Source organism: Balaenoptera physalus (genome assembly GCF_965194825.1).
Source record: "Balaenoptera physalus genome assembly, chromosome: 19".
NCBI lineage: Eukaryota > Metazoa > Chordata > Mammalia > Artiodactyla > Balaenopteridae > Balaenoptera > Balaenoptera physalus.
The window spans coordinates 51,537,761-51,560,663 of NC_138900.1; the positions used below are offsets into that span (position 1 = coordinate 51,537,761).

General features: G+C 37.6%; 1 pseudogene across 1 annotated transcript in view; it reads right to left on the bottom strand.

Moving 5' to 3' along the window:
* Positions 1 to 17,713, bottom strand: part of LOC309648074 (mitochondrial import inner membrane translocase subunit TIM14 pseudogene) — a 44,775-nt pseudogene extending 27,062 nt beyond the window's left edge. The window contains exon 1 of the transcript in view: positions 1 to 17,713. This exon is cut by the window's left edge and continues 27,062 nt beyond it. The product of the transcript in view is annotated as a mitochondrial import inner membrane translocase subunit TIM14 pseudogene (transcript).
* Positions 17,714 to 22,903: the final 5,190 nt, after the last annotated feature.

Genomic DNA, 22,903 nt, shown 5'->3' on the forward strand with positions numbered 1-22,903 from the left:
GAAAACACTGATTCAAACTTGGACGATGAACTAAATACCTACTAACTGTGGTTCTTTCTAGGAAAAAAAAAAATCTTTATATTCTTGAGGGATTTTTACCTAGATGTTATTCTTGACAGGACTACTCTAGCTTTTTGACCTGTGCTTTTATTTTTAATTCTGAGGAGAAGTAGCTTGAAATTTTGATTTCATTTGTGCTAATTCCACTTTCTGTATCTGATCACTAAATAGCGTATCATGATTTGGGACTTGTGGCATAACTGTTCTAGATCACTAAATTTAATGAAGTTCTAAGACCATCATCAGAGGTCTTTCATGGGAATATTCAGACAGTTTTGAATTTTGCCATATGACGAACAGTATCTCCGCATATTTTAGGGTATATATGTAAGACAAAAGATTCTGTGAAAACACTTCGTGTTCCAAGGTTAACTGGGATGTAACAAAATAGATGTCAAAAACAAACAAACAAACAAACCCAGTGCTGTGAATCCTGACAAAACCTTGGTGGTGTGACAGAACCTCGGTGGTGTGCTGTGGTGGACAAATGGTTAAAATATACACTCATTGGAGTATGAAGGCAGTTCTTCTCGGCTGTCAGATAGTTTGACCAGTGTCAGGCTATCCTGACGCGTGCAGCATACCTTCATTGCATCATAAATAAAACAGACAAATTACTTTTTTTTTTCCCTCTAGGATGGAATAAGCACCATGAGAGGGGAGGGAAAAGGATTAAGAGGGGGGAGGGGTGACTTGGAGGGTTGGTGGGGAGGTAGTGAGTGAAGAATTAGAAGGGAAAGGAGAAAGAGAGATCCCTTCAGCCCCTCTATGAATCTCGGAATGGCAGCCGAGAACAATGAGAAAACCAGGCAATTACCTAGAATCCTGTTCCCTTATCCAGACATAGAAAATATATTCTTGCACCAGCCTTCCTTCCATCCCCCACTCCCCACTCGCCTCCTCCCCTTCCCCCAGTCTATCTAATTCATTTCTTTAGTGGAAGGCCCAGCAGATGTAACAAAGGGAGAAGGGTTTCTGATGATGGACCACTCACGACTCAAGGGCCCAGTCTTCCAGGTCTGCAGTGGGAAACATTTTATATTCTGTGCCCTTACAGACTTTGGTAATCTCTGAAGCCACAGCAGTGAAAAATGAGCAGAAAGGTATTTTATAGCTTGAACTCTTTTCCTGATTCCCTGAAAATCAAGTGGTCAGGACCGTAACTCATCTGGCCCAAATGCACCAAGCCAACGTAGCACTTCAGCCTTGGGTAAATTCTGCCCTAAGATATGAGTAGGAATTCTGGGCTCTGAAACTGTTTTACCCAGAAACCTTCCTGAATTCCAGTGAAGAATTCTGCTTTATTTCTTACATCATCATTGCAGTCCTGTAAGAGGCTGCCTCCTATCTATCTTTCCCTTCAATTAGGCACCAGTGAATGAAAGATGCTGGTAGCATTGGTGATTTGACAGGTTCTTTCAGAGTGACTGGAAAGTCTGTCCTTTCTTCACTCCTGTGCTTCCTGGCCACTTGGCCAAATCACTTAGAACATGTATGGAAGGATGAGCCCTAAATGACTGCTCCCTCTGAGGCCTTTGCAGTTGGAATGTGTGTATGCCATTATGTGCTGAACAGGAGCATTTTGTTAGCCAGTCTATTGAAGAGTGACATTTAAGTGAGAATGTGTGTCTGAATCCCTGTCATTTATATTCCAACATGGCAAGAATGGCTCTATATCTGATTTCTTGTGTCTTCCATCTACCTCCTCCCATAATCAGGAAGACTTACTTTGCATTGTCTGGAATGGGGATGTTTTATAACTCGTCATCCACACTTCTTATCGTGACCAGTAATTCATAACGCAAGACAGCTGCCTGGGGTTAGGGTGTGGTTGGCAGCTGCTTACAAAAATTCCTCTCTGCACTCTTTACAGTAGCTGTGCAACCACTATAGAAAGTGGAATACCAAGGCTTTTCCATGGCAACATTTACTCAAGATAGTGCTTGAAAGAGACTTAAGTTTCTTCTTGGAAAAACAATTAGCAAAATCTCAGAGGCCAGGAGATTGCCAAGAGCACCTCCCTACATTAGCCAAAGAACACTTGTTGGCATTCACCAGCTTATTTAACCTTTTCCTTTAAGTAAAATAGATTTACTGGTAATGGCATTGTTTCTAGTGAGGTGGTGGTGTTTGGTTTCAAAGTGGATGCAAAGTGCTTTGACATCTTTTTATGCCTTAAAGTGTGATTTACATCTTACGTAGTTTTCATTTTTACAACTTACATCTTACGTAGTATTTATTTTTACATTGAAATTTAAAAATGAAAAATTTCATTTTTACAATTTACATCTTACGTAGTATTTATTTTTACAACTTGGTTGTGAGTTAGCAAGAGCTGGAGCCCTGGATTAGGCTTTGTTGCATTATCCTGTAGGATGTGAAGGTTTGCAGTTGAAGCCTGGGGGTTCAGATTTCAGTTTTGCCTCTTGCCTGGTGTGATGTCACGGAGATCAATGACTCTTACTTAGGTTGAGACTCGACTTCCTATGGGACAAAAATTCATCAGCAGTCTGGTGAAGTTTAATAAAATAAAAGCTTATCATATCACTTGGTTACTTACCCGCTGCCTAGAAATGTTAAGTTACAGTTACTCCAGTACATACTCATAAATATTTGTTGATTGAGACAGCAGTTACATAAAGATAAGCCTAGACTAAGCGGCTATTTTCTCAAGAAAATTGTATTGTTTAGGACAAACCCCTAAAAATAAAGGTACTTCAGAAATATGTTGGAAGATGACAGTGTTCAACTTAATAAAAAAAAAAATGTCACCTGAAACAGCTTTAAATTGCCAGATGAGTTTTTTCTCTTTCTCCTTAGAAGTCATATCTAAATTTAACATAAGTTCCAAAAGTCAGTGCTGAGACAAGCCGTAAAATAATCCAATTAATGAGTCTGTATTGTAGTTGGTAAGTTTATATACAGATTCATCATATAAGAAAAAAAACCCTATATTCTTTACTAGTGGTTTTTCTGATATTTAGTCCAACTTAATTGGACTCCTTTAAATCCTTCTTGAGTGTTGTCTTTGCAAGATTTATCTATTACTGTTACAGAAGATCCTTCGTTAGGTGAGATCCCCTTTTGTCTCCAAATTTAATTTCTATAAACTTTGTGTTTTAACAAAAGTTCACTACAGTTGAGGTTTTTAATGTCAAGATAATTGTTTTCAACCTTACGGATCTTCTAATTCCCATGATCTAATTCATTTATCATATTATAATTACCTTGACTCCCCACGTTGACGGGAGGGGGGCAGTTGTGCATGTTGTATGATGCATCCTATTGGATAGAGCCCATGGGGTTGATCAGAATGGCTTTTACTCACAAATCTCATATATGAATAAAAATGTATAAAATTCCACAAGTCTGACAGGATGAAGCAGAAGACCTTTTCTGGGTAATTGTTGCACTGAAACGGCTCACCTCAATTTGTCTTGCTAGGGATTGAAGGTACCCTGGAAGGATTCTAGCCCATGCAAGACAGTTCAAGTTCTTAATTGTGTGAACTTAAGTAACTATAAGTTATTTGAGTGAATAATTAAAAATATTATCTAAAACTATAACCCCATTTTTTCATTGGCCTATAGCATTATTATTTTTTAAAAAGTATTTGACATATCAAAGTTTTATTTGAAAGAATGGCTTTGAGAGAAACACAGAAGCAGAAGGAAAGAGTTAAAGTTTATGCATTATTTAAATATACATTAACTCTTTTTACAATTCTTGGATGTTGAGATTTGGTTTTTAAATGTTGGAGGATGACAAGTAATTCTAGAGGGACATCAAAGGACAGAGGATGCTATATCATATTAAGATCACAGTTTGGTGAATCTGTGCAAGGCTTTTCCTTAATCTAATGTAAAGGTTTGTAAGAACCTGTCATCTCGTTGCTCATTGGCTGCGTTTTACATAATACCCTTCAGCATCATTGATACCAACCTCGATGGCATTATTACTGCTCTTTACAGTCGTGTGCTAGTAATGTTAAATCTGAATGAGATTAATAAAATAAATAAAGTGATAAAAGATTTTAATGCTATTAACAATCAGTAATATTTCTAGACAGCACAAGAAAAGGAATAGCATGCCATTAGCCAGCCTAGATAGACTCCACAGTCTGTAAACACAAAGATACCTGGTAATTCATGTTGATAAACCTCACTTTCTTAAAGTGGTTCTCCTCCCCCCGACTTCCCTATTCTTTTTCATCCTTCTCTTCCTTCCTCCTGTCCTTTCCCTTACTTTCCTCCCTCCTTCCCTCTTCCTTTTCCTCTCTTTGTCATTTCTCTGTGTGTGAAGATGCATTCTTCATGATCTCTCATCTTTACAGCTTTGCAGTTATTGTGCTGTTATTGTCTGGAAATTGACCATTGCCTAGCAATCGTGTGTGCGACTTCTGCCAGTAAACCTGCTGGCTCAGCCTGCCTTCCTTCCAGCTCTCTCTGCCTTCCTTAGCGAGTGCTTTCCTCACTCCCACTGTCTTCCAGCCTCCACCTCCACACTCTTCATCCTCCCGCAGATGCTTCCTGGGGTTCTTTTTGAAATGGATGCTAGCCTTTTGTTCCAGTCCCGCTCCGAGTTGCTAGGGTCAGGCAGCTAGCAGCCTCCCTGGGGCAGTGCTATGATGCATTTTGGCATGGCCAGGCTGTTTAACAACTCCATCGCAGAGTGCCAGCTTCCTCAGAGATTGAAAGGAGCTGTGATGAGCTTTTTCCAAAGGCTCCACTCAAGTTTTGAAATGCCAAAGATTCCCGTGGATCTCTAAATTATGTGGTAATTTTTTGAACCACACCTTCTCGATAAAAATGAATTTTCTTTTCCAAGAAACATAGGTATTCTGTGATCTTACTAGTTAAGCACTCAAATTTTCCTGGGATCCAAGTTGTTTGGATTTAGTAATTTTTTATTTAAAAATGTTCAAGTCCTGTCAACCTTCTTATTGCTAATGGTCAATTATGTCTCATCTTTGCCACCATTCACACTCTTTCTTCTTCTCAACGTCATAATTGTTATAAATGACACTCTCAAATAATTTTTTAAAACCCCTGTCATTTCAGAAACATTTACAAAGTTGTCCTAATTGAGTACATTTTTTAAGTGGGTAGAACCAGTTATTTAAGCCCAAATTATTTATCTAGTTCTGTACCTGTATGAAAAATTGTTTAAATTAGAATACATTTCATTTTCTTTTATGGTGTTGAAAATTTATCTTTCAAAATTATTTTATCTTTTTATATCTACATATTTGGGTTGTAATATGGCCACTAAAGAGGCAAATAGTGGTCTTTAATTGGGACTACTTAAGTAGTCACACAAGGAAATACTGCCAGGGACCTTCAGATGTTAATCATGAATGAGAAAACATTTAAGCTTAGTTTATGTGACTGTGTGCATAAAACAAGCATACTGTATGGCTTCTTTGTAAATCAGGTGTACTTTTCAGCTGTATGTCATTGTAATGACCCCCAGCTTTTCTGGAACTAAAGAAGGGGAGAAAAGTGCATGATGCTGTGTGTATGTGTGTGTTACCAGCGAATGTGATGAGTGTTCTCAGGAAGGATAACTTGGGCTGAGTTAACAGCTCTGTACCCTCCTTCTTATCCTTTCTGGTATTCATTAAGTTAATATACTGTTGCCTGCATGGGGCAGCTTCTTTGATGGTGAGTACAGTTAAATGCCTATTTAGACATGTCACGGACTAACCAATGCAAGAAGGTGCATGAAGTGTGGCAGAGAGAGAGAGGGAGGAGAGGAAAATTGTTGCTATATATTTTTTAGCTTAAAAATGCTTCTTCTTAACAATCCTTTGCAGCTGGCAGAAGGCTAAGGTTTCTCACACTATGAAAGGAAGTCAGACCATAAATAAGCTAGTCAAGCACACCTGGAAAGAATAAAATGCCTTTCTAGACTTTACACTGTGCTTAGAATGGATGCCAGCCTGGTGAGTGCATTCAAATGGTATGGAAGAATGTGTAAATGCCACATTAGTATAAAGCTAGGGAAATGTTTCCATTTTTTAATCTCTAACTTTTAAACTAATGGTTTATGGGAAAAAAATATGGAAAGGCATTTTTCAAAGTTTAGTGTCTTGCTGTCATGTTTGGGGTGATGGACTTCTTTCAAAAAGTAGCAACAGAGTGAGACAGAAAGATAATGTGCTTTCAGAGCCAGTTAGAGACTAACAAACTTTCCAGAAGTTGTCACAGTTTTCACACTTAGGGATCTAATTCAAAGATGTACATTCCTCATCTGATGTACGTTAAAGATCCAATGATCATTAGCCCTTTTTAGCTCATCCCCTTTCAGGACATTACACAAGATTTTTTATCACTGCACTGGTCAGACATGCACTGGTGCAGTTCTTGAGTTGGAAGCTGTGGATGCTTCTGTTTAATCATTTGGCTGCCAGTACCGTCTGTGAATTCCATCCCATCTGGCTTAGGCCTTTTGTACATTTTAAGGTAGGGTACTCAATATCCCCAGAAGCTGGTCACTGCTGAAACAAGCCAGCAAACTTATGGCTGTATTACTTTTGTCTGAAAAGTGTGTGTTCACAGCCTCCCTTGTTTGCACAATAGGGTTCATGTCTAGGCCACGGGGATGGAAGGGCACCTCGTTATTTGCCGGGCCCAGGCACAACTTTGGGCTAGACACTTCCTTGGTGAAGAAGAGAGTTGTTCTTCAACAACCCATTCCTGGTTGTGCTCACTTTGTCCTTAGAATCTAAAGTGCAGATGCGGAAGAAAGCTTTCTTTTTGTTTGGTCTGTATCAACTTTTACAGATTAATACCAATGACAAGTTGACTGTTTAATACATTCTAAAAACATTTATGGGTGTAGCAGGAAAGTAAAAACAAGTATGTCTGGGGCCAGCTGCCTAGTAGTCACATTCTTCCTTCCTTCCCAGGTTTATCTCCCATCACTGCTTCCTTCTAACGGCAGACACAGATTCTTTGTGTCTCCCAGCCTGTCCACTTCTTTAGCACTCCCTAGTACAGAGGGAAGCAGTGAGCGGAGGAGGGCTCCTAGGAGCCAGCAGAGGGGTTCCCTTGTAGAATGTATTAATCTTCTTTACCTAGGTAGCCTCTTCCCAAAACATGGGCTCTGCCTCCTGCTGTGAAGCCAGAAGGGGATGGGAGGAAACAAATAATTAACAAGAAGTGCCTGTTATTTGCCAAATGTTGCCAGGACCAGATGGCACTCAGGTTTTCTTGAGTTACTGCGATTGTGTGAAGGGGTTTTCCTTGTTGGCTTTCAGACTTTTTCAGGAAATCTATATCACGTACTGAACCTTCATGGACTAACATTTCTGATGATTATTTTGTGCCAGACACTATATTATACAATTGAATATATTCAAGGGGAAGAAAGTCTGAATATTTGACTTTTTAAAATACCAACTTGTTAAGTCCTTCTAAAAAGAAGAGTAGGGAGCAAGTAAAAGGAGAAAAGCTTATTGTCAATTTGTTCTGTGTAAAAATTAGTTCCCTGTTTTGATTTTTCTATTCATTCATTCATTTTTTTCAACTCCTTTATGCAGGCATTGTTCATGGTACCATGAGGGAATGAAAGAAATACAAGTTATAGTCCTTATCCTCAGAAAATGTATACCTTAATATGCATCATTTATGGGGGTGTATTGTAATTTTCACATATGTCAACAACTGAATAGTCTGAGTCAAGATTTTTTTGACCCAGGATTCAAGAAACAAAACGTTTGCCTCCTTTTTTCAGAGTAATAATTCCTGCTCATCTTAACTAAAAAACAAACCTTTTTACCTTGACTTTTTAATAAAAGTTTTGTTTCATTAATTAAAAAAAAATTTATGTGTTGAGTGTGCCTAGAGTGATTCTGAAAGAGTAGGTATCTTAGCTGAAAGACTAAAAACTTAAGTTGATAGTTTGCTTCAATAATAATTGAAATCCAGGATTCATTTGAATATAAGTTTGTTTGTAGATCAGATGCTGAGAATATTGCCTTCTGATAAAGATGGAATTCACAGTTCATAAAGTTAGTATATATCCAAAAGGAGAAGAGTAGTATTTTTACAGTAATGTGCTGCTAATGTTTAAAGTGTTGCTTTTCTGATATTATTGCCTAAAATTTCCAATGATGTAAATTAGACCCTCTAATACTTGTCTCAGCAGTAAGCGATAATTGAGGATATTTGATGGTTTTTATCCACATGGGAGAATGTACCACATAATTCAAAAGCAGCAAATCTCTGCATTCAGTTTATTCATATTGCATTTTTTAGTTTCCATATTTTGAGAAGGGAAGGAATAGTTAAATAATATTTTCTTTAAGTGACCAATAACAGAGATAGAAATTTGATAAAGAAATAAATGGTGATAACCTACATTAATATGCATTTCTTGTATGTGAGTTCAGTTTATGTTCTTTCAGCAGCTATTTTCAACTCTTCATAAGAATCTTGGCTGATTTTGGAGGCATGCATCATCTTTCTTATTTTATGATCTACTTCTTTTTATATCAATGCATTTTTAGTTCATCATTTTTAAGTTCCCTTTTGGTTCAGAATCAAATAAAGAAAAACACGAGAATAAAGAGGGCAATATTATTAGTTAGGAATGTCACATACACATGTGGGTATTATATGGCATAGTGTTATATATAAATCTCTTTACTGGATTTATAACTTTACTGTCAAAATTCACCTGAGGGTGACGCTCTATAGGTAAGAAATCTTAATTGAGAGATTTACAAAACCAAACCCTAAAGAAAACACCAGGGAGTGTTTCTAATTTTCCTAAGCACAGTTTTTATATTTGTATTCCCTCTAATATGGCAATATGATTTTTAACACTAAATTTGACAGGCAGTAAATCTAATTATTACTGAGCATATGAAAAAATATATATATATAGTGTAAGAGAGCTGGCATCTAAATATTTTGCTTTCACATTCATGGAATATTTGTTAACAAAGTTTCATAAGGACTGAAAATCATTACATACTACAGTTATACCTCTAATAAATGAATTATATATGTTGTTTCTACTATGTAATTAGGTATAATTACACTAATTGCATAAACAGATGATAATCAACCTGAAATTACTTTATAAAACAAGAACATTTACACAACAATAATGTCATTAAAAAACATAAGCCCCCAAGAATGAGACAAAGCAAGCACCACCAGGAAATTCAGTTAAGGATTAAGTGTCTAGCACTGTAGGTATAATAGGGGCGCTGTCACCTTCCCATTACCCTAATGCACTCCATTCCTCTTAGATATAGTATGTTTAAATCCTGAGCTGTGAATTTCTAGGGCTTTGTGTCTTTGTCTCACCACCTTAACATTTTTAATGTAGTTTTTGTTGTGTAAATCTATATAAGTGCCATCACCCGTCAGCGGTGACATCTGATGGCATGAGGCCGACCCAGTCTGCATGTATTAGGGCTTTTTGTGTTTGTGCAGTGGAAACTACTTAAACAAATGCCAGTTTAAGGAATAAACCTGTAAAAGGAATACATTTTCCTTGTTCTGAAACAATAGCTCAGTGTTGAATGGATGCCCATGAAAAGAATAAATCACATAGAAGGACCAAGTTCTTTTCCTCCAAAAGGCAAGAGGATGGTAGTAATCATTTTGACCTATTGAGGAGATAAGTCTCTTGATTTATCAGTTTAATGTGGAGACCAACCTAGAACACATGCCAGGAAGCCTCCTTGAAATTACTGCTAAATTTGGGATTGTCCAAAAACAATTTCAAGTATCAAAAACAATATCAAGAACTCAACAATTTCACAGAAAAAGTTGAAGCCCCAGACTGAGCAGGAGCCCTTTGACATTGTTTACATAACTCTTCAATATTTAGTCATTCTATCAGTGCTGGACACCAGTAAACCAAGTACCTGGAGAGCTATACAGTATTTACTTGCAACTGACCTTATGTATTGTCTGTGAACAGTAGTTCAGGAACTCTAGATCTGTTATTAGATATGCCTTGGGTAAGATTTGTTGTGAATTTGCAATGAATTTGGGGCTTTAGAAATATGTAGATCCTTGAGTCTTCAGCTCCTAATACTTGGGGGAATCTGTGTCATATAAACTTCAGTGTCCATTATCACCTTAATTTGTAGCAGAACAATTGGAGTATATTTAAGAGCATTTAGGACTTGAGATGCCAACTCAAGTTCAACTTGAGAACTTGAAGATGTCAACTCATATTCTGGTTTCTTCATTCGTTAAAAAATGCAGTCAACAAAATAATATAGATATAATTTTTACAACTGCCAGCTGCTGATGTAGACACACAGATGCTTAATGAATACTTGCCAAACAAATACGTGGATAGAGGGGAAAATGAAAAAGGAGTATTTGGTAGATTTCTCCAAAAAAAAAAAAGAAAAATATGAGCCATTTTCCCTGAGAGCTTGGTAATGTTACTTAATATTTTAAATAATACTTTATTTTCTCTGATTACGAAATAATATTTACTATAATTTTTTCTTAGAAACTATAGATAGCCTCAAAAGAAGAAATGGAAAGGCTTTGAGATGTGTCCTGCCTTATTGCTCTCTAGAAAGCTTCCATTCCCACTAGTATAGGGTAGAAGAATGCCATTTCCCCACATTTACCAGTATTGATTATCTTAATTTTAAAAAATCTTTTAATTTTATGCACTAAGTATTACTTGTATGCATTGTCTTCAATTTTAGAAAACTACTTTTCTTATTTCTGTTTCCATTTGCTTCTATTGGATATGGTTGGTTTTTTGTTTTTGTTTTTTTTTTTTAATTTATTTATTTATTTTTGGCTGTGTTGGGTCTTCGTTTCTGTGCGAGGGCTTTCTCTAGTTGCAGCAAGCGGGGGCCACTCTTCATCGCGGTGCGCGGGCCTCTCACTGTCGCGGCCTCTCTTGTTGCGGAGCACAGGCTCCAGGCGCGCAGGCTCAGTAGTTGTGGCTCACGGGCCTAGTTGCTCCGTGGCATGTCGGATCTTCCCAGAGCAGGGCTCGAACCCGTGTCGCCTGCATTGGCAGGCAGATTCTCAACCACTGTGCCACCAGGGAAGCCCCATGGTTGGTGTTTTGATAAATATTATCTGAATCCTTTCTCTATCATGGGAAAAGTCTGCAATGTTGTGTCTTAGTGACAGCCTCCTCCTGCTATAAAAACTGAAAGTTCCAAATCTTCCTTATTATGAGAACACAGGCATGTATAACAGGTTCTACCCATAGTATGCCTCCGATTCAGAGTTGAGATAACCATGAGGAATGCTTCTTTGTGATAGTTGTTGAATGAGTTCCTGGGGCACAGGGGCATCCATGCTGGCATCCAGTGTCTACTGTCTGTGGTAGGGCTGCATTGTCCAGTGCTCAGCAGAGGCCTCAGTGACATCCTCACTAGACCAGCTGTCTGCTGGGATTCTAGGCATCACTCCTAGCTTTGTAGCTCTGAACCTGTGTCTTCAGCTTTCATAACAATTTTGTGAGCTAGATAATATTTTTTTAAATTAATCAATCAATTAATTAATTAATTTTTGGCTGCGTTGGGTCTTTGTTGCTGCGCGCGGGCTTTCTTTAGTTGCTTTGAGCGGGTGCTACTGTTCGTTGTGGTGCGTGGGCTTCTCATTGCGGTGGCTTCTCTTGTTGCAGAGCACGGGCTTCAGTAATTGTGGCATATGGGCTCAGTAGTTGTGGCACGCGGGCTTAGTTGCTCCGTGGCATGTGGGATCTTCCTGGACCAGGGCTCAAACCCATGTCCCCTGTATTGGCAGGCAGAGTCTCAACCACTGCGCCACCAGGGAAGCCCAATATTTTTTTTTTAATAAGCATCCTTTTTGGCTTAAATAAACCAACACAGGTTTTTATTACCTGCACCTCAGGATATTAACTGATAAATAAATGGATGCTAGGACTGGTTGTTTCTAATGTTGCTAGACAATTTAAAGAATGATAAACTCAAATCCCTAAATTCTTGGCTCTAGAAAAGGGACTTTTTTTTTTTTTTTTTTTTTTTTTGCAAACCAAAAGAATATCTTTTCTAGTCACAGAGCAGAAGAAAGTCACAGTAAAGGTTGTTGAATTACTAAGTCAACTGAAGTCACTGACTGGTGTCAAAGTGTATTGATGAAAAAGTGTTGAAATCACAGAATTGGGGGTGGGGATGTAGGGAAGAATTTGAATGATTCAGACTGTAATGGGCTCCCAAACCCGTGAGTCTCCTTTGTGGGCTGAAGCAGCCTTCTTGCCCTATCTTGCTTGAAAACCCTGGAATGACCTCCTTGCAAACAGAATCCAATCCTCCTTATGGCCCATTCTCAACATCATGCACCATCCCCAGACCTGTATCTAGAGACAGATCCCAGCATGTCTGGTAATAATAATTATAGAGTTGAACTGCAAGATTTTGCTAATTTTTAAAATTGGATAATATATGTATAAATGGATTCTGAAGGTATAAGAACAAGGAAGAAGGAGTGTAATTTTAAGTTCATCTGAATTAATTGATATGGATATATTTACTACAGATTCTGGATTCAATATAGTAGCTTAAGTAAGAGTGCTTAATGTCACACTAGGCATTCAGATGCTCAGGAAATTAGAAAAGTTGGAGTGGGTTTATCATGTTTGCCTAACTCTAGTCATGTTCTCCAAGAAGATTCAGAAGACATTCCCTCCTTCAGGCATTTAGAAATACATAAATGAGAGTATTCCAGGTCTTGGAAGAGTGCTACAGTGGCCATTCTCTGTAAGCCAAGGATGCTGGTGGGAGACACAGCAGGGTTTCATGAATTCAGTGAGGATACATGGGTCCCATGATGGCAGAGCCTAAGTACCAGCTCAAAACGTTAAAGACAGGGTGAGTACGGTTATCATAACATGCATCAGAGCTAGTATGATAATTGTTCGACCAGCTATAGTGTTTGGTAGTAACTAGGATTAAAATAGATGGGTAGCCCAATTAGATTCTACTTAATACGAATAAGAAAAACTGCATACTTGATGAACTAAGGCCTCATAATAGTCATGATCTCTTTTAAAGTCCCAAATCTGTGTAAGTTTACAGGTTCAGAATTTTTTAAGTGAAGGGGAGACCAGATACTCTTGAGAGGAAGAAATCTACAATAACATCTTAATTAGTGTATTTAAATCTTTTATCCTTTTCAAAGGGACCTGAGCCATTCACCAGGGTAAACTGAGCAGCTGGGGAAAAGGGAAATACCTAGACCTTTCACAAAGTATTAGATGTTAGCTCTGAGGTAACACTAAGGCCTGGGGACCCAGAACGCAACCTGGTTCTTCTGTGAGAATATGGGATTTATGGAATTCAGATGATAGAGATTTGATCCAAATCTGTCTTATAGTAAGCCCAGTGGGACCCTAAATGCATCCCTCTTTTATTTCTTTAATTCATGAATTTATTATTGGAATATATATCATCAGCAATAGAAGAACTCCATAATGGCTTCTGATATATCAGAAAGGACCAAGTGGAAACCACTGGAATTTGTCTTACTACCAAGAGACAAAATGAAAAGCAGTACCACATCCCTGGGGAACTGCAGATTTAAGTGTCATCATAAACCACTCAAGAGTGGTGGGGATGTTGAGTCTTATCACTTCCTAACATAATTCTCTTGTATGAATTGGTCTTAGAGAATGCTGGTGGATTATCATGATCATAAATTTAATAGGTGGTAACTTCAGTTAAATCAAGTGTTCCAGATGTGGTGTCTTCACTGAAGCAACGAATATAGCCTTAACTACTGCTCTTCCAAATCTTTTTTTTTTTTTTTTTCTATCAATATACAGTTGACTCTTGAACAATGCACAGGTTAGGGGTGGTGACCCTGCTCACAGTGAAAAATCTGCATATAACTTTACAGTTGCCCTCCATATCCATGGTTCTGCATCTGTGGATTCAACTAACTGCAGATCATGCAGTACTGTGGTACATTGTTTTTGAAAAAAATCCATATATACCTGGACCTGCACAGTTGAAACCTGTGTTGTTCAAGGGTCAACTGTATCTAGATACCAATAGTGTTTTTCTTACACTTGGCATGGGTAACAATATACTTTTGCCATTTTGCTTCAGAGTTATGTATACTCTGACCTTGAGCCATAATTCAATCTCTGGGGAGCTTGAATGTTTCATCCCAAAGGACATAAGGCTAGGTCATGAAATTAATGACTTTATACTGATATAATCTGGAGGACATGAAGTTGTAGACATTCTAGATACATGTATACTGGAAAATGGGAGCAATATCCAGGGAAAAATAAGACCTGAGTTGCTCAGTGAAGTGTGTAGAGGGTCCAGTGCTTTGGAAAATTTCAGGATATTTGCTGAAGTTTGAGTCTTCTACCATTAAAAAAGAGATGCAGAATTTAGTGGATCTCTTTTCATTTTGAAGGCAATATATAACAGATTTGGCTGTGCTGCTTGAAGCCACTTACTAGGTGTAGCAATGCTGTCAGGTCCTCACCCATATCTCATCACCTTTACCCCCTCACCACTTCAAGGAAACTTAAAATTGCCAGCACCTACATTCCATTCTTTTTCCTGAGGGATTTCTCTATCTACCAGAGTATACTTTCTTGCCCATTACTCAAAATGTTTTAACAAACTGGGATGCTGCATGAAGACTGTATTAAGTCTCATCAGGAGAAGCATAGCAAATGCCTCTGGGGTTTGAGATTAAAGCCACGCTCTCTTAGTCAAGTAACTAGCTGTTTCTATTGAGAAACAGCTCTCAGCTTGTTTTAAGGTCCTTATAGAGACTTAATATTTAACTATGGCATACCAGGTAACTATTCACCCTGAACTGCCCATGATGTGTGTTATGATTCACCTAGCCATATATTTGGGTGTGCTAAACTGCAATACATTTTCAAGTGGAGGTGCTATATATGGAACCTAACTCAGGTAGGTTTTCCTAAGCTCATACTTATGGCCTCAAAGGGAGGTCCCTATGACCAACTGATTGAGTAGGAAAGAAAGATGGAGGTTTAATTACCAGTGGTTCTGCATGATAAGTTAGTACTAACCTGACGAGAATTGTTTCAGTTTTACAAACATGCTTGGGTAGTCTGGCCTCAACTCGTGAACTTCATCTGATCAAGGTTGACTTGACTACTGTCATTGCTGAATGCCCAGTCTGCTAGCTGTGGCCTCCAGTATGGTACCGTATTCAAGGGAGATTAGCCAGACACCAAACTATATTAAGACTGTACCATCATAGAGCAAGAGTAATTTTGAATTTGAACTTGCTTTTGTTGTCTGCCATGCATTAGCCAGCCCCATCGTCCTTAGAGTCACTAAAAGCTATATTTTCCACTGTGATGTCACACACCACATAGTTCCTGAACATGAACTCAATTTACATCAGAAGGCTAAGGCAATGGGTATAGCACATGAGGTTCATGTAATCTCTCAGAAGCTGCAGTGTAGTTTGTGAAATTTAGCTTTCCAGCCTCTGGAGTTCAGGAAAGCATATAAAAGGAGGTAGGAATGGATGCTGTCATCAACCATCTTCTGCAATTTATGCAGTCCCCCAGAATGGTGGAAGGCCTGTTGAAGACTCTGTTGTAGCTTTAGATCAGAGACTACTTTGTGAAGTTGAGGTGCTGTCCTATGGGATACTTGGAACTAGTAAGTATGCTTTGAACTAGTGATCAAAATGTGATTCTGTGTTTGTCATACAAGAATATATAAGTTTGAGAATCGAGGAGGAGGAAAAGGGAATTATCCCTCTCACAGCTACAGCTAATGACCCACTCACAAAGTTTTAATTCCTGTATCACTCAAGATTCAGTGCAAAAACAAAGATCACTCCAGGTATTTTAAGCAGAAAGGGCTTTAATATAGGTAATTAGGTGCTTATGAAATCACTGGAAGGCTGGAAGGGTGAGAATCAGAAGTCATTTCAGGAATAATTGAGTTCAAGAAAATCCCCTGTAGCCACAATTCTAGAATCAGGTAGTTGAAATGAAGAAATGGTTGGAATGGTGAATGCCTATCAGCCACATCTGGAACATTTCTCATCTCAGGATCTCTGAGATCTGCTGATTGAGAGGCTTAGTATCCAAAGAAAGATGGCTTCCATCAAGGGAACAGCAGTTATTCCAATGAATTCAGGCCGAGCCACCATGCCCAGTCATTTCAGACTTCTTGTGCCATTTGACAAATAGGTGAAAAGGGATGTTTAGGTTTGGCATGGTAGATTGTTTCTGTCAGTAAAGTTACTGCTATATGATGGCAGCAAGGAGTTTGGAACCCAGGGGATTTGGAACCCAGGCTTTGGGGTACCTTCTTGTACTGCTCCAGTGATAAAAGTAAATGAAGGACTACATAAATATCTCAAATCCCTTGGGAATGAAGGTTTAGGTCATCACATTGGGTAAAGAAACCGGGTCAGCTGAGGAGCAGAATGAAATTGAACTGTGGAAGGAGGTGTGGAGGAGGGAAGTCAGAAGTACCAACGATAACATCATGTCTATTTGCAGGTGACTGTTATATCTGCCCATATTTTCTTACCTGCTGTGGTGTCTCATGTACGTTTACATATCTTAAGAAATCTTTTTCTCTCCCTTTACCCTATCATTTCTGTCTGTCTTATATTGTTTATGTTAATGATTATTAACTTTATAGTTTAGTCTATAGATTACAGACTATTGAAAAGTGACAGTACTCAAGAAGATCTCGGACTTGTAGCTGGATGCATTAACTGAAAGGTCTTTGGGTTGTCCACCATTGGAGGAAAGAAGATGTGCTTTTAGGTTAGATAGGGGTTGATGTATTATGTTAGGTAAGAGCTCTTTGTGGGAGAAGAAAAAGTATGAGTAAGAAAGATGTATGTTGCTGGTGGAGCAGTCAAAGGGTGGTCTTTCAGGGAGCATTTGTCATCCATTTTGCTCACAATATCAGAACCTCCTTCTCATGTTTTGGGTTCTCTCTCATCTTACAAGCCTTGTTGTGGGCACTACCTACCTCTTGCTGGAAAAGCTGAAATGCCAGTTACTTGCTTTTCTTCCCTCACACCCTCTTTGGCTCTCTTGCAGCTGGAGTTGAAGTGCATAGTCTAGACTCTAGGGACAACTGTTCTAGAGCGATAGGGAAAGCACACCCTCGAGGTCATTCCCTCCTAGGGGCAATGGCTGCAGAAAGAGTGTGTCCTGAGACAGCAGTGATGCTGCATCATTGAGACCATCACATGTTCCTACTTGTGTTCTTGAGTGCTCAGCAGTGACAGTAGTAATGTCCTCTCTCCACTCAGTCTGTGGTATGATTTTTGGAAGTATTTTTGTCTATGTTGCCCCAAATCTAGCTCTCCAGTCTTTCTGGGGGTTCTTTGCATTACCCACTGCCCTTTTTTTCTTTTTTCATCAGCCATGGTTGGTTTCTGTTGCTTGCCACTAGGAAAAACCAACCTATTTGATGATAGAATAGAAGGAGCCCTGGACTTGTAGGCAAGAGACTGGGTTGGAAACAGGGGCTGCCACCTAGTGGCCATGTGACCTGGGCATATTATTTTATTTACCAGAGCCACAGTTTCCTTTTCTGTAAAATGGGAATAAAAATGCCCACTTTGACCATTTGGCACAAAGATCACATGAGCTAAAACTTTCAAAGGTTCTTAGACCTGTGCCTATCACATCTTATTTATTTATTTTTTTTAAAATAAATTTATTTATTTATTTTTGGCTGTGTTGGGTCTTCGTTTCTGTGTGAGGGCTTTCTCTAGCTGTGGCAAGCGGGGCCCACTCTTCATCGCGGTGCGCGGGCCTCTCACTATCGCGGCCTCTCTTGTTGCGGAGCACAGGGTCCAGATGCGCAGGCTCAGTAATTGTGGCTCACGGGCCCAGTCGCTCCGCGGCACGTGGGATCCTCCCAGACCAGGGCCCGAACCCGCGCCCCCTGCACTGGCAGGCAGACCCCCAACCACTGCGCCACCAAGGAAGCCCCACATCTTATTTTTATTGCTGTTTTTGTTTTAAAAGTAGCAGTACAGTGGGAAAATGCAGTGTTTGAACATAGAGTAAATGTGTTCTTATTATAATATCTGACTATGTTTAATATTACTTTCATTAAAATGTCCTAGAAAAGAATATGTTTTCTTGCTAGCTCCTGAGAGTACATGAAGTAATGGAGTTTTAGTTGAATGCGAGTGTTCCTTACTTTCCATTCAAGCACTTCCATAGCACATAGTTCAAATTTCTGAGGGTTATCTTGGGAAATAGAGTAGCAAGATGTACTTTTATATCTGATTTGCTGCTAGAAAGTTTAATAAAATTGGTGAATATACTAATAATTAGTATACCATTTGTGGTGAAAGGCAGTTTGCTTATTTGTCAGTTAAATTATTTCATTCTTACAAAGGAATATTATATATAGAAAGTATAAATAATAATTAAACAAACACTTATATACCCATCTCTCAACTGAAGCCTGTTGTGTAATTCTCCCCATACCCCTTTCTCTGTCTTCTTTCTAGCAGTATACATAAAAAATGCCTGGAATTATGTATAACAAACTGTTGGCAGAAGTAGAAATCATGGGGTGTTTTTACTTCAGTTCTTTGTAGTTTGAATGTTTTAGGAGCATGCATTTTTCATTTAGGAAAAAAATACATTAAAAAAGAAAAAGAACAACTGATGCAACAATTTCAAATGCATTGGAGCAAGGAAATTAATGAATGAATTGGAAAATGTAAGTACAGTAGACTTGGTAAATAAACACATGAAATTTCAGAAGCACATTAGCAACAATTATTTAGACAATGATTGGTTTTTCTGGTTTAATTGCTGTCTGTGATTTGTAGTGATTAAAAGGGTGGATCCTGAAACCAGTGGGTATAGTTTCAAATCCAGTTCCAACAATTATTAGCTCTATGGCCTTGAGCAAGCCACGTAAATCACTTTGCCTAAGTTTCCTCATCTATACAATGTGGATAGTTATAGCATCATTCTCATAAGATTAAAGGAGGATTAAATGGATAATTCCTTTGGATAGTGGTACATTAATAGTATGTGTATATATAAAAATATATACATATAAAATAAAATTCTAGGAAATGTAATTCATTCTAGCCAAACTGACACACTACAAAGCCATCACGCTCCTCTCTTCTCTCCATTTGCACTTTAAAAAACTCTTACGACGTGGAGAATTCTTTCTGGTCTTCTGATGTATTCATTCAGTTTTCAGTAGTTTCTATTCTGCTCTTCACTGCCTTTACTAAAGTCATCACCCATTCTTTTTTTTTCCCCCTGAATTTTGAAGAATTCATTCTTGTTCTCAAGTAGTTTCTCCTTCCCCCTCCCCCCTTCTTTCTTTTTAAAAATTCTATTCTTGCTTCAGTGATGAAATACCCTCTTTAATTCCACTGAGACTGAGAGTTAAATACTCTCTACTGTTTCCTGTTTTAATATTAGGTCTATTTCTCTATCTTTTCAGTTGTTTTCCCTCTTTCAGTTGCTGATAGTCTTCATGTATTTAGTTAGTTTTCCTTATTGCCTGATACTTAACAATGATGATCAATATCCAGTGACTTAAACTCACCAGAAGGCTTTGTTAAAAACACAGACCCCCCTATGCCCTACCCCTGGAGATTCTGATTTGGAAGTTTAAGGAATCCTACTTCTCAGGAGTCCTACTTTTAAAAATAGGTATGCAATACTTTGACACCACTGGTCTGTATAGTTCAGTATTTGGGAACATCTCATCTGGGCTGCTCAGTATTTATAGCTAGTACAAGCTCATGTTTCTGGCAGTTGTATATTTTTTTCGTTCTGTTTTTCTTGTTAGGGTTCTCTCCGAGCATAGCAGTTGATACATTACTGGTAGGTCTTCCTTTCCCCAACCACAAATAGTAGCCAGGAGCCAACCATCAAGCATTTCCTCTGTGAATATAGAGGTTGAGTGTGATGGGCTTCTTTAATTGTATACTATTTACATTAAAAACATATACATACATATCTAAAAATATTTGTATTTAAATATTTTAATTTATTTTGATTCCTTACTGTTTAATAAGCTAACAATTAAGGTTATTAATTTGCCTCTGGGCATAGCTTTAGTTACATCTTAAAAGTGTTACTATAGTAGTGTTATCATTGTTATTTCCGAAATAATCTGTGAGTGCTTTCAATTAAGAGTCCCTAAAAAGTGTTCAAATTGTTGAAGGTTTTGTTTTCTTTAGTGCATGCTTAAAGTTTTATTACACTGTGGGCATATAATAGAGTATGCTGCCTGTATAATTTTTATCATTTGGTGTTCAGTCAATATTTCTTTCTAGGTAATATATGGGAAAATAATATTAATACTCTATGGATATTAAAATGTTTGCTTTGCTTTTGCTTTGCTTTGTGTGGGGGTAATCATATGTATTATTTCTATTTTGTTAATTTAATCTGTCAAATTTATACTCTGGTGTTTCTTGCATTTTTGTTGCTTTTCCTTTACTTAAAAAATTTTATTTTTCTAATTTAGGGCAATGTTATTCCATGCATAAAAATTAATGATTGTTACAATTTCATTATATATATTGTACCTTTTATCAATAGAGTAATACCCTCTTTATTCATTTAATGCCTTGCCTTGATTTTTGCTTTCACTGGTACTAATATAGGAACTATCACTTTATTTTGGTTTATGTTAGTCTGTTACATCTTTGTCCATCCTTTTAATTTTTAATTTTCTATGTCACTTTTAAGTGCTTAGGCAATTTTTTAAATCCAATTTAAGAATTTTTGTCCCTGATAGGAGTAGTTAACTCATTTATATTTACTATAATTATTATGTTAACCTATATCACTCTTACTGCTTTTAGAGCTTCCTTTTTAATCATGTATTTTTGCTATTTCCTCTCTTTTAAACCACAAACTGTGTATTCTTTGCTTCTATTTTTGTCAGTGTTTTGGAAGTTGTATATCCTGATTTTAATTCTATGTGGTGACCATACTCTTTCAAAAGCAATTATTACTAAATAAGTTTTCTTCTAATTTTCAAAGCTGATCAAAATAATAGCTTAAACAAAACACTAATTGGCAGCATTCTCTGGTTGCTATTGCTAATGTGTTAGGGTGCAGGAGAAAAGAAACTTTCCCCAGCTTGACTTTTGCCGATTACTACAGGAGCTAGTGGGGAGAAAAACACCCACTGTTGCAACTGAGAATACTAGCAGGAAACAACTTGAGTTTCTGTGCTAACTTGTATATAGGACTTGTTAAACCATTTAGTGTATGAGAATGTATCTTTTTTAAGACCATAATGTGTCTGCTCCTAGAATAGCCATCCCAGGTTTCTTTGTTTGCTGTAATTGAATAAAAATGTAGTGGAGCTAGAAAAGATTCAGGGAAGAAAAATAAAGACAATTAGAAGCAGTTGAGATGCTTCCATATAAAGACAAATTTAAAAATAATAAATTTATAGATCCACTGACAGGACAGAACTCTGAACCAAAGGAAGTTTCCTCAATGTAAATTTGCAGTTGTTTTTAGCATAATGAATTTCTTTTCCAAATGTTGTTAATTTATCAAAAAAATCAGGACATGTATATCTTTTTAACCTCTATAAAAATGAAATATGGAGATTATTATTCCTTTGACTAAAGATATGAAGATGAGTTGAGATTTTTTTTTATTATGTTTTTGCTTTGAATCAGGCCCTGGTTAAATACTCAACTTGAAGATAGTCTTTTGAGTTAGAATTGATCAAAATGTTTGAAATCTTTACCAAATCTTTCACCCTTCTTTGAGCTGAATTCACTTCATACAGTTTTGAGATTATTTATATTTTTCTTAGCTGGTCAAAGCCCACATTTCTGCCTTAGGGGTGGTATGGAATAACACAAAATAAAGACAGAGAACAAAAGAGAGGAAAAAATTTAAAGGAACCCACTGAAAAAGCAAGAGAAATGGAGAACTGATTAGCTAGCAGTAAGACAGTTGGTCAGTTTAGCATGGTTTATTGTGGGAATCCTATAGGTGATAGTCATTTTTCTGGGAATTTTCAATAAGCTAGATAAGCAAGATGGCTGACCTGCTGGTTTGGGTAAGCAAAAATGTCTAATATCAGAATGTATGTACATTGCAGGCCCATAATTTACCAAGATATTTTGCATATAGATGATGACCCAGTGAAAGGCCTAGGTTCTACAATTTATTGGCATCTTCAACCCTCAAAGGAATATTTTATAAGAGTTTGTTAAAAAGGACATTTAGAAAGCATTATGCTTATGGCAAGCATCTAGTCAGAAGTACAATATTGGTAGCCGTGGGGCAGTGTTACTAAGTAGATAGTTTGTATTGTCAAGCAAAATATTTAAAAAGTGCTTGTTTCCCATCACCAATAGTTGAGGATCATCTGATGAGAGTGACTCTTCAAATTACTTCTTAAATCAGGAATCACCTAGCCAAGGAATTCCGAATATTGTTAAATTCACTCGAAAGCAATTACGGGGGAACATTTGTACATTAGTGACTGTGAAGAAAACCATTTTTAAAATCTGTTCAGAATAGTTTTTCATACTTTAGAGAAAAACATGGAACTACTACGACCTCTTTGGAATGTAGCCCAGTAGAAGGAAAGCAGACATATGGAAGAGAGTTTCAGGATATTTATTCTCCACTCACAAACGACACTTTTTTTTTTCAAGTTAAAAAGGTCTGACTATGTCTGTGTCTTTTTTGGCATCCTCAACATTCCCCTAGTAGCTGATGAGTTACATAACTTCCTTTTGTTCCAGTTCTGTATCAAGAAGGCCGTAGCATGGAGATGGGATAGTCGTTCTCAGATATGAATATCAGTTCATGAGGGAAACAACCACATGCCAGACAGCTTTGAAGGTCATGTTGTTTG